This window comes from Odontesthes bonariensis, chromosome 11 (genome assembly GCF_027942865.1).
Source record: "Odontesthes bonariensis isolate fOdoBon6 chromosome 11, fOdoBon6.hap1, whole genome shotgun sequence".
NCBI lineage: Eukaryota > Metazoa > Chordata > Actinopteri > Atheriniformes > Atherinopsidae > Odontesthes > Odontesthes bonariensis.
Window position 1 is genome coordinate 37,968,786 of NC_134516.1, and position 9,704 is coordinate 37,978,489.

Consider the following 9,704-nt stretch of genomic DNA (forward strand, 5'->3'; position numbering starts at 1 on the left):
GTAGCCTATGTGCCTAGTAACTATTATGACGGTCCTGATGATGGACAATATAACCGGCTATTTCCCAAAGGATAATAATAACCTTTTCTATTTTTTTTTTTTTTTTACTTCAGCTGAAGCTTTATGCCCTGCCTCTCCGACGGCTGCTGTAATTCCCAGAGACACTTGTTTCTGGGACACAACAGTGCAGCATTTCAATGATGATGGCTGGTACCTGAATTTCAGGATGCCTAGAAATTCATTTCAACAACTCTGTGCTCACCTGTCCCCCATCATCCAGCCTCACATCACTACAATGAAAAGGCCTGTTCCCCTAGATAAAAGAGTTGGTCTCACACTGTACAAGTTGGCAAGCAATGTGGAATTCCATGATGTGGCCAACTTATTTGGAGTGGGTACTAGCACAGCGTGTGATATATTTTGGGAGGTGTGCAAGGCACTGTGCAAAATTAAAAAAAAATACATCACCAGGCCAAGAAATGAGGGAGAAATGCAGGCCATCATTGATGGCTTTGAAAGAAAGTCAGGGTTCCCTATGTGTGGAGGCGCCCTAGATGGCACACACATACCCGTGATTGCACCATCCGCCTACCGCACAGACTACCATAACCGCAAGGGTTGGTATAGTGTGGTCCTCCAAGGCCTTGTGGACTCTGACTACAAGTTGCTGGACTATGATGTTGGCTGGCCAGGCAAATGCCACGACTCATTTGTATTTGAATCGTCCTACCTCTACAACAAGCTGGAAAATGGCACATTTTTCCCCAATGTGAAGAGAGTGGTGAATGATGTTGAGATCCCTGTGGTAATTGTGGCCGACTCTGCTTATAGCCTGTCCGGCACCGTGATGAAACCCTACCCAGAGGGCACAGCAACAGGATCTCAGCGGTGCTTCAATGAGCATCTGAGTCGGGCACGCATACATGTCGAACATGCATTTGGTCGTCTGAAGGGGAGATGGAGGTGTATAATGAAGAGGAATGACTCCAAAACCAGCAACCTCAAGTACATAGTCACAGCATGCATTGTCCTACACAACTTCTGTGAGAGTCACAACCTACTTAACCCACCACCATACACAGAAATGCTTCAACAGCCACAAGGACAACCCAATCCCAGGAACATCGGAAACAATGGAGGAGACATCCGGCGGGTGTTAGAAACCTTTATCAACCAGCTGCCATAAAGTAATGATACAAATACAAAAACATCCAACCCAATAGGGCTCTCACACAGAAATTGTCTGTCATTGTTTGTTGAATAACAAAAAATATAGCTTCTTTTACTGGTCTTCTGTAAGTGGTAAACAATGTGATACAATAGAAAATTACACTTAAGTTTAGTTGTGCAATCCTTTTTTTAAACTATACTTTACATTCAGGTAAACAAACAAAAAAGTCTTCTGCGTTTGTATAGAATAATTTTGGAGCAGAATGCTTTACATTCAAGAAAAAAAACAACAACAACTTTTCCTTCAGTTTGGCTTTTCAATGTGTTGTGTTAAGAAGAATACTGTAACCAAAAATGTATCACTGAAATGAAATAAAACAACAAATGTACACCAAGTACTCTTATGTGTAGTTACATGTCACTTTTCCAACACTACAAATATTTAGCAAAGTGCAGGTACGTCATAACATGGAACATGCTTGTTACTAATATTTTAAGGGGGGAATGTGGGATCACGTAAGGCAGAGGGGCCCTGAAGATGCTCAAGGTAGCTAGGAAAGGGGGGACCATATAATTGCGCACTTTGACTGGCAGGCATTGGCCGATACTGCATCATCTGCATCATGAACTCGCGCATCTCCCTTGCACGGCGCTCGTCAGCCTCCAACCGCCTCATTTCAAATTCCAGCCGACGCCTTTCCATGTCCATCCGGTTCCTTTCCACCTCTTTCTCCCATTCCAGTCTTTCCTTTTCCAAACGCAAGTGCTCTGAATCTGCTGATGAGTCATGGCTGAGGATGCGGTCCAGACCCTTCTCCACCGCCTCCATGACTTGAGTCTTTTTACCCTTCCGTTTACGAGTGTCTGTGAAAAAGGAATGAAATACACAGAAATGTTACACATCATTCATATCCGAAGTTTAAAAGGACAGTGAATCTACATTACATTTCACCTGCATGATATTCACAGACATGTCACAGACTGCCAGGTTAATGTCACGGCACAATACCCTGATGACTATTTCCAAACATTGTGCTTGCTGTTTCTCTGTGTGACTGTGTGCATTTCTGGGATGGTTGGGAGTGGGATATCAGCTACTATAAACATACTTACTATGGATGGATTGTGGTGATGGATCAGCAGCTGCACCTGAAGTACCGGAACCATCGTTTGGATCTGTTGTCTGCTCAAGGGTGTTGTCCTGACTGTTGGGTGCTGTGGGCATGAATACATTTTAGTACATTTTTGTACTAGCTCTGGTGTGAGTGTGTGTAATGTATATGTTTGGTGTTTTTTGGGACCCCCTCGAAAACGACATGCATCATCTCAAGGGGTTATCCCTTAATAAAGAAATTGAAAATTTAATGCCCCATTGCTGATATTGCCTTCTTCTGCCCCATCATAATGGCGGCAAACGAAGTTTTTAGACTTACCTATTCATTACCTCATCATAACAACTCATTTACGCATCGTCAGCAGCACCACTCTGCTGATAAACTCAACAGTTGCATTGTTGTGCATTTGTTTATAACACGGGTGTAGCCTATTTCAATGCGAAATTACACGTGTGTGCGTTATACACAAACACACGTCCAAGCTATACACTGCACACCGGGCCCATATCTGCACGATGTATAAAACCAACATTAACAACATCACCACAAAACAGACACTACATGGCCTCGGGTCCACTTACTGTCCGCTTCACAGTCCTCCTCCTCGGTGGTCCTGTTGTCAGCGTGGTCGTTGCCGGGGTTTGTGATCGGTCGGCATCCTACAATAGGACAACTCGTTAATGGAGCTAATGGCTTGTGCTATCTACCAAAAGCCGTTTAATTTCATGATGACAACATTTGTCTTACCCAAGTCGCTTCTTCGAAATAAGGCGACTTCACAGCAGCCGCGCCTGTCCGCCTGTTGTTTTTAACGCATTCGCGGTACTTCTTCTTCAAGTACTCCAGTCTTTCTTTACACCTGACCCAGTTGCCGAAATCTTCAACGCTAGGGCATTGCTTTAGTACTTCCAAATATATTTCCTCCCAAACCGTGTGGTTGTGCACCATGGCCTCAAACATTCTCTGAAAGTGACGGTCTCCCCACACAGATATTAACACCAGAGTCTCCTCTCTCGTCCAATTTCGGACTTTGGCTTGCTTCGACCTGGTCGGCGCCATGTCTGTTTACGGAAGTGAAATGACGTGCATAGCATTTAGGATGTGACGGTTGTGCGTAACCAACAACTCCTCCCATGTTAGATGAATATTACAGGGATTTCTTGTCCCGTCCGAATTGGTCATTTCTTCTCCCTGGCGTCGTCTGGTTAACCAACAATAGCCGCTTTCGGACTGTAGGAACCTTTGGCAGTTCTAATAACCTTTTAATCCGCGGGGCCGTTTTCTCCCGTGTTCGGACATACAGGAACTCGGGGCTTTCTCCCTTAGTTCCTATAACTATTTAGCTCCTTCTCCGAGGTCGGGTCTTTTCATGGTTCTATAGAACTAATCTAAGGAAGGTGTGTGGTGGTCGGTAGCTACGCCCCATGTAATTCTATCACGGCTGAAATGTCTCCTCATATGACACAGACACAACCAGCGGGTGTTTAATAAGTTAACTTACACTGGTCTCATTTGTCTGCAGCGCTCTGCTCTCCTTTCTTCCTTCATGAAATAAAAAAGTATCTCCTGACTCTCTCTGTGAGCTCTTCCAGCCTCGATATTAGACACCTGATGTGATTGTCCATGATTAATATCACCATCATGCAGACCATAAACACGGTGGCCTCCCCGCTCTCCATATTAGCTTCTTGGTGGTGTTTTTTCTACTCTCCTTACTTTTACCGTTTTGTTTTGTGTTTGAATGTAGCGCTAAACGGCTAACGGCTAACACGTCACTGAAGCAGACGGCTGCGCGCGGCGCATCAGTCCTTATCAGGTCCCGACTCATGTGCGAATGCAGACTGAAACAGTTCCGCTGGGGAAGGACAGTTATCAGAACGAAATTCGAGGAGGGTAGTTCTGATAACTACTTTCTTAGAACTGTCTGTCCGAAAGCGGCTATTACCACACGTCCCCCCATTGAACTAGTCCCATCCGAATAGGGCTTTACCCATTATGTATTTGGCGTCAGTAAGAACTGCACCTCTTGCATAACATGATACCATGACAATCACACTACTGCATAGTATAGGCCAGGGCTATTCAATTACAAATTCAGCTGGGCCAGATTTTAAAACCGAGACCTTAAACTGGGCCGGACATTTTCAGCGGTCAGTAAGGAGGAGGTAATGACAAATTTCAAACCAACACAAATATAATGAAATGACACGTGATGTTTATTCATCATTTCCCCTCCTCATATTTTTGTAAAACACATTTCGAAACTTTTAAATGAACTGAGGTAGTTACTGAGCAATACTCTCGCTCCTGAAATAGCCCAGGTATTAAAACAAAAAGTGCACATCAATGGTGATGAAATAGTTTTCCCTTTTGAAATAAAATAAACATATCTGACATAAGAACATCAAAAAGTGCATTAAAAACATCTCTAAATAAATAGAACCCGAGGTAACAGCAATGCTATTTTTCACTTTAAAATATTAAAAAGAATATTTTGGTCCCAAAATGTTTTGAAAAGAAATCAAAGTTGGGTGTTTTTCCAGGTGGTGTCTCCGGATATTATACTCCACAAGTACCGCAACAGAGTCATTGCAAAGTGTGTTTACTTTGCAATAGGTTTGGCGTTTGGAGTTGGTGGTAAAATAAAACGGTATCTGTCCGCCCAGGCAGGGTTAAAAACGACGGTTTTCATCCTCAATTTTTCGTTCGAGGGTTGAGAGAGACGTACTTTTTCAGTTGGAGTTGAGTTGCTAACATGGTTCTATCAGGAACTTTCAAAACGACACGCTGCCTTGCAGTGTTGGGTGTAACGCGTTACAAAGAAACGCGTTACACTAACGAAACTACTTTTTCCGGGGAAAAGTAGAGTAACGCGTTAACTATCGAGAATTTTTTAACGTAACGCCGTTTATTGTTCGATCCACCGCAACGCTACTTTTTGTCCTAGGCTATCAAAACGCGATTTGCACCCGTGTTGGAGAGCAGGGAAGCTCTATTGGCTGCCTTGACGTTGCCGAAGTTTAAGGTTGGATGGATAGCAGCAGTGGAGCGGAGAGAAGCGGCGCGTGCGCCGCTCATCGCGGACTGTTGCACTTTACCCCATGATGAAGAGCCAGCTGAGAATTAACAAAGAGAAGTTGCCGCTCACAGCAGCGCCAGTGAGGCTGACTTTTTTTCTTTTGATGAGGAGGAAGACGCAACGTCCTTTAGCGCAGACGCTGAGGTACTTGAGTACATGAGATCTGGCTCAGAGTTAGAGATCCTAAACCGATTCCCCCGATTGAGAGCTGTGTTCATGAAATACAACACTGCCACACCGTCCAGTGCACCGGTGGAAAGGCTGTTCAGCCTGGGAGGTATCGTTCTTACCCCCAGAAGAAACAGGCTCTCAGATAAACGTTTCGAAAGACTGCTCCTGATGAGATATAATCACACATTTTGTACTGATGTAGAATAGGTTGCCTGCCTCCCATGCTATAGCTCAAACCTGCCTGTGTTTAATATTATTATCTGGCAAACTGAAGAAGGGCCAGCATATTCAGTGAACATAGCCTTTTAATTCTGAGGCCAGTCCTGCATTAAGTTGTTCTTGCATTACTGCATTAAGTTGTTCCAAGCAGTATTATCCAACTTTATTTTATCTTAATAATCCATAGATATCAAGCCATTTTGAAGGTATTCTTTTTCAGTTGGATTTACATGAGGCATGTTTTATTTTGAGAAACACAACCCATTTAGAGGTTTTCAGAATGTTCCCAAGATTTGCACCAGCTTCTTTGCACCAATTTTAGGGGTAGCCTATGCTGCCTATCTGATATTGTTTAATATTGTTGTTTAGTGGTGGTGTTTAAACCTACAACCCAATGTGTACATGCTCTGTGGCATTTTTGATAATAAAGAGCATGAAAGAAATATCTGTTGTCCTTCATAGTACAACTTCCACAACACATTTAAGAACAGTTCTGCTCAAAGTCGAGCAACGTAACAGTAACATAAAAGTAACGAGTAACGTAATAAGTTACTTTCTTTAGAGAGTAACTAAGTAAAGTAACAGGTTACTTTTTAAAAGAAGTAACGAGTAACGAGAAAAGTTACTTTTTAAAAGTAACTTCCCCAACACTGCTGCCTTGTGGGTTGGTTGAGTTTTGCTAGGCTATGTGGAATGTTGCATTCACCATCTGATCTACTGTAGGAATTCTGAGCTCATTTTCGTGAACTGTGTTTTTCATGGTTTTTCTCTGCATTTTTGGCTGAACCACAAGTTGGGCCACTCGGGTATTGCTTCTGGGCCGCATGTGGCCCGCCATTTGAATAGCCCTGGTATAGGCTGTATGCTTTCTAATGAACACTTTGAATGTACATTACCTTATTAGGTGGCACCAAATCGAAATATTCCCACACTTGGGAACGCTTCCTCGATGGTTGCTCCATCAGAGAATAATCTAGTGATGTTACCTCCAACACCGAAGCTCCGAAGCACGCTTCAAACTCAACAGGGTAGTTATAGTGAAGCAGTGGGCCGGAGCTTGCTTCATGTGACGTCACTGATGACGTTTGAACCACTTCACTGCTTCATTCAGACCGAGTCAGATGACTGCTTCGAGTTGATAGCGGAGCTTTGAACATTTGCCGCGATTCAGTGTATTCAAGATGGCTGAAGCCCCGGTTCATGTCCCCGTTCTACACGTATTATACGTTACGAACAGCTCACGTTTTTTGATATTCAGAGTTTTGGATTATTCTCTCATGGAGCAACCATCGAGGAAGCGTTCCCAAGTGTGGGAATATTTCGACCCAAACAGTTCCTTCAGCACACCAGCCTCCTCCTGTTCCCTGTGAAAGAGTATTTCCCAAAGCTGGAGAAATTGACTAAAAAAAAAAAAAAGAAACCATTTGAGTCCTTCTACTGTGCAAAAACTACTTTTCTTGAATTAAAACACCTGAAGTAACACAAGCACCCTCTTTATTACACCAAGCACACTCCCAAAGAAAATATGAATGACAAACCAAAAATTTTCACATTGTTTTTAAATTATTATTCCATCCATGATCCATCCATTATCTTCCGCTGCTCCGGGGATCGGGTCGCGGGGGCAGCAGCTTAAGCAGAGAAACCCAGACGTCCCTGTCCCCGGCCACTTCCTCCAGCTCTTCTGGGGGGACCCCGAGGCGTTCCCCTGCCAGAGATCCAACGTGTTCGGGGTCTTGCCCGGGGTCTCCTCCCAGTGGGACGTGTCTCACCAGGCGTCCAGGAGGCATCCTAACCAGATGCCCGAGCCACCTCATCTGACTCCTCTGGATGCAGAGGAGCAGCGGTTCTACTCTGAGCCCCTCCCGGATGACCGAGCTTCTCACCCTATCCACCTACTGTCCTGGCGGTGAATCGACACGCAGCACACGCAACCGCCGGCAAAGCAAAATGAAGCATAAATGTCTCGAGCCATTAACACAAGCGCAAGACGCAAGCGCAAGGGCAGTTAAAAGAGGTATAACTCAGCCTTAAGGGAGAGCCCAGACACCCTGCGGAGGAAACTCATTTCGGCCGCTTGTATTCGCGATCTCGTTCTTTCGGTCACTACCCACAGCTCGTGACTATAGGTGAGGGTAGGAACATAGATTGACCGGTAAATCGAGAGCTTCTCCTTCTGGCTCAGCTGATGGCGCACCGATCCGCCTGTCAACCTCCTGCTCCATTCGTCCCTCACTCGTGAACAAGACCCCGAGATACTTGAACTCCTCCACTTGGGGAAGGATCTCATTCCTGACCCGGAGAGGGCAAATTATTATTTCATGGGTAAATTAATCAATCTTTAATGAGGTACTACAAACCCATATGTACAACACACATACATACGTGTTATTATAGTGTTATTATGTGCATCACATTCGCAGGGCTTCTTATGGTGCAACAATCGCTACGCCAGTAGATGTCACCCAAGGGAATTGAATGAAGCTTCGAGTAGTGAACCACTTTATGACACAATGGTTCAAAATTATTCAATGTCTTTGTTGGAGGCGATGGGAAATGGTAAGTGTTGTTCTTATCCCCTTGGTGCAACGCTTATATCTTAACAAATGCATGTTTTATATCGTAACAAATACATGTTCAGTCTTTAACTTGTGTAAAAAGTTACACAGGTGTCTAATAAGTTGTTCTGAGTGAGCTAGCAAACAACGCTGTTTTGGAAGGCTAGCACAGTGTCTCACCTATGCGGTTACGTGTATGCGTTTCGTATGTTCATACTTTTTATTTTTTTTCACTCAAGACTCGATTTGTTCAACCGATGAGTGTTCGGTTGCTGAGGTCAGCGAAGATCCTCCAATCCCGCAGGCTTCAGAACCGACACTGGCATCGCAATCTGCAGCTGAGGCAACAGCTGCTGCTATCTGCATTCCACTGGCACCAACACTGGCGTCACCGCCTGTATCTGAGACAACTCCTGCTGTTTACTTTTGTACTGTCTTTTTTAATAAAGAGCTTGGTTTAACTAAACAATATGAACTGTCAACTGCATTACACGTTACACTCCATCGTTGTGTTTACTTTTGACTAACCGCGGCGTGACACTTTGTATTGGTATACCATCGCTGTGGTTATGGTATTGGTATACCATCACTGTGGTAATGGTATTGGTAATACCATCGCTGTGGTAACGTATTGGTAATACCATCGCTGTGGTAACGTATTGGTATACCATCACTGTGGTAACGTAATGGTATACCATCGCTGTGGTAATGGTATTGGTATACCATCACTGTGGTAATGGTAACGGTATTGGTAATACCATCGCTGTGGTAACGATATTGGTATACCATCGCTGTGGTAATGGTAATGGTATTGGTAATACCATCACTGTGGTAACGGTATTGGTAATACCATCGCTGTGGTAACAGTATTGGTAATACCATCGCTGTGGTAACGCGCTGTGGTAACGCGCTGTGGTAACGGTATTGGTAATACCATCGCTGTGGTAACGGTATTGGTATACCATCGCTGTGGTTATGGTATTGGTATACCATCACTGTGGTAATGGTATTGGTAATACCATTGCTGTGGTAACGTATTGGTAATACCATCGCTGTGGTAACGGTATTGGTATACCATCGCTGTGGTTATGGTATTGGTATACCATCACTGTGGTAATGGTATTGGTAATACCATCGCTGTGGTAACGTATTGGTAATACCATCGCTGTGGTAACGGTATTGGTATACCATCGCTGTGGTAACGGTATTGGTATACCATCACTGTGGTAACGGTATTGGTATACCATCACTGTGGTAACCAGCCATTATGAGCAGAAGGGGAGATGTAAAGTCCCTAAATGCACCGGTACACCAAAAGTCAAGTGCCAGAAGTGTGATGTCCATCTCTTCTTCACATCAACAAGCAACTGCTTCTTGAGATTCCGCACAGAA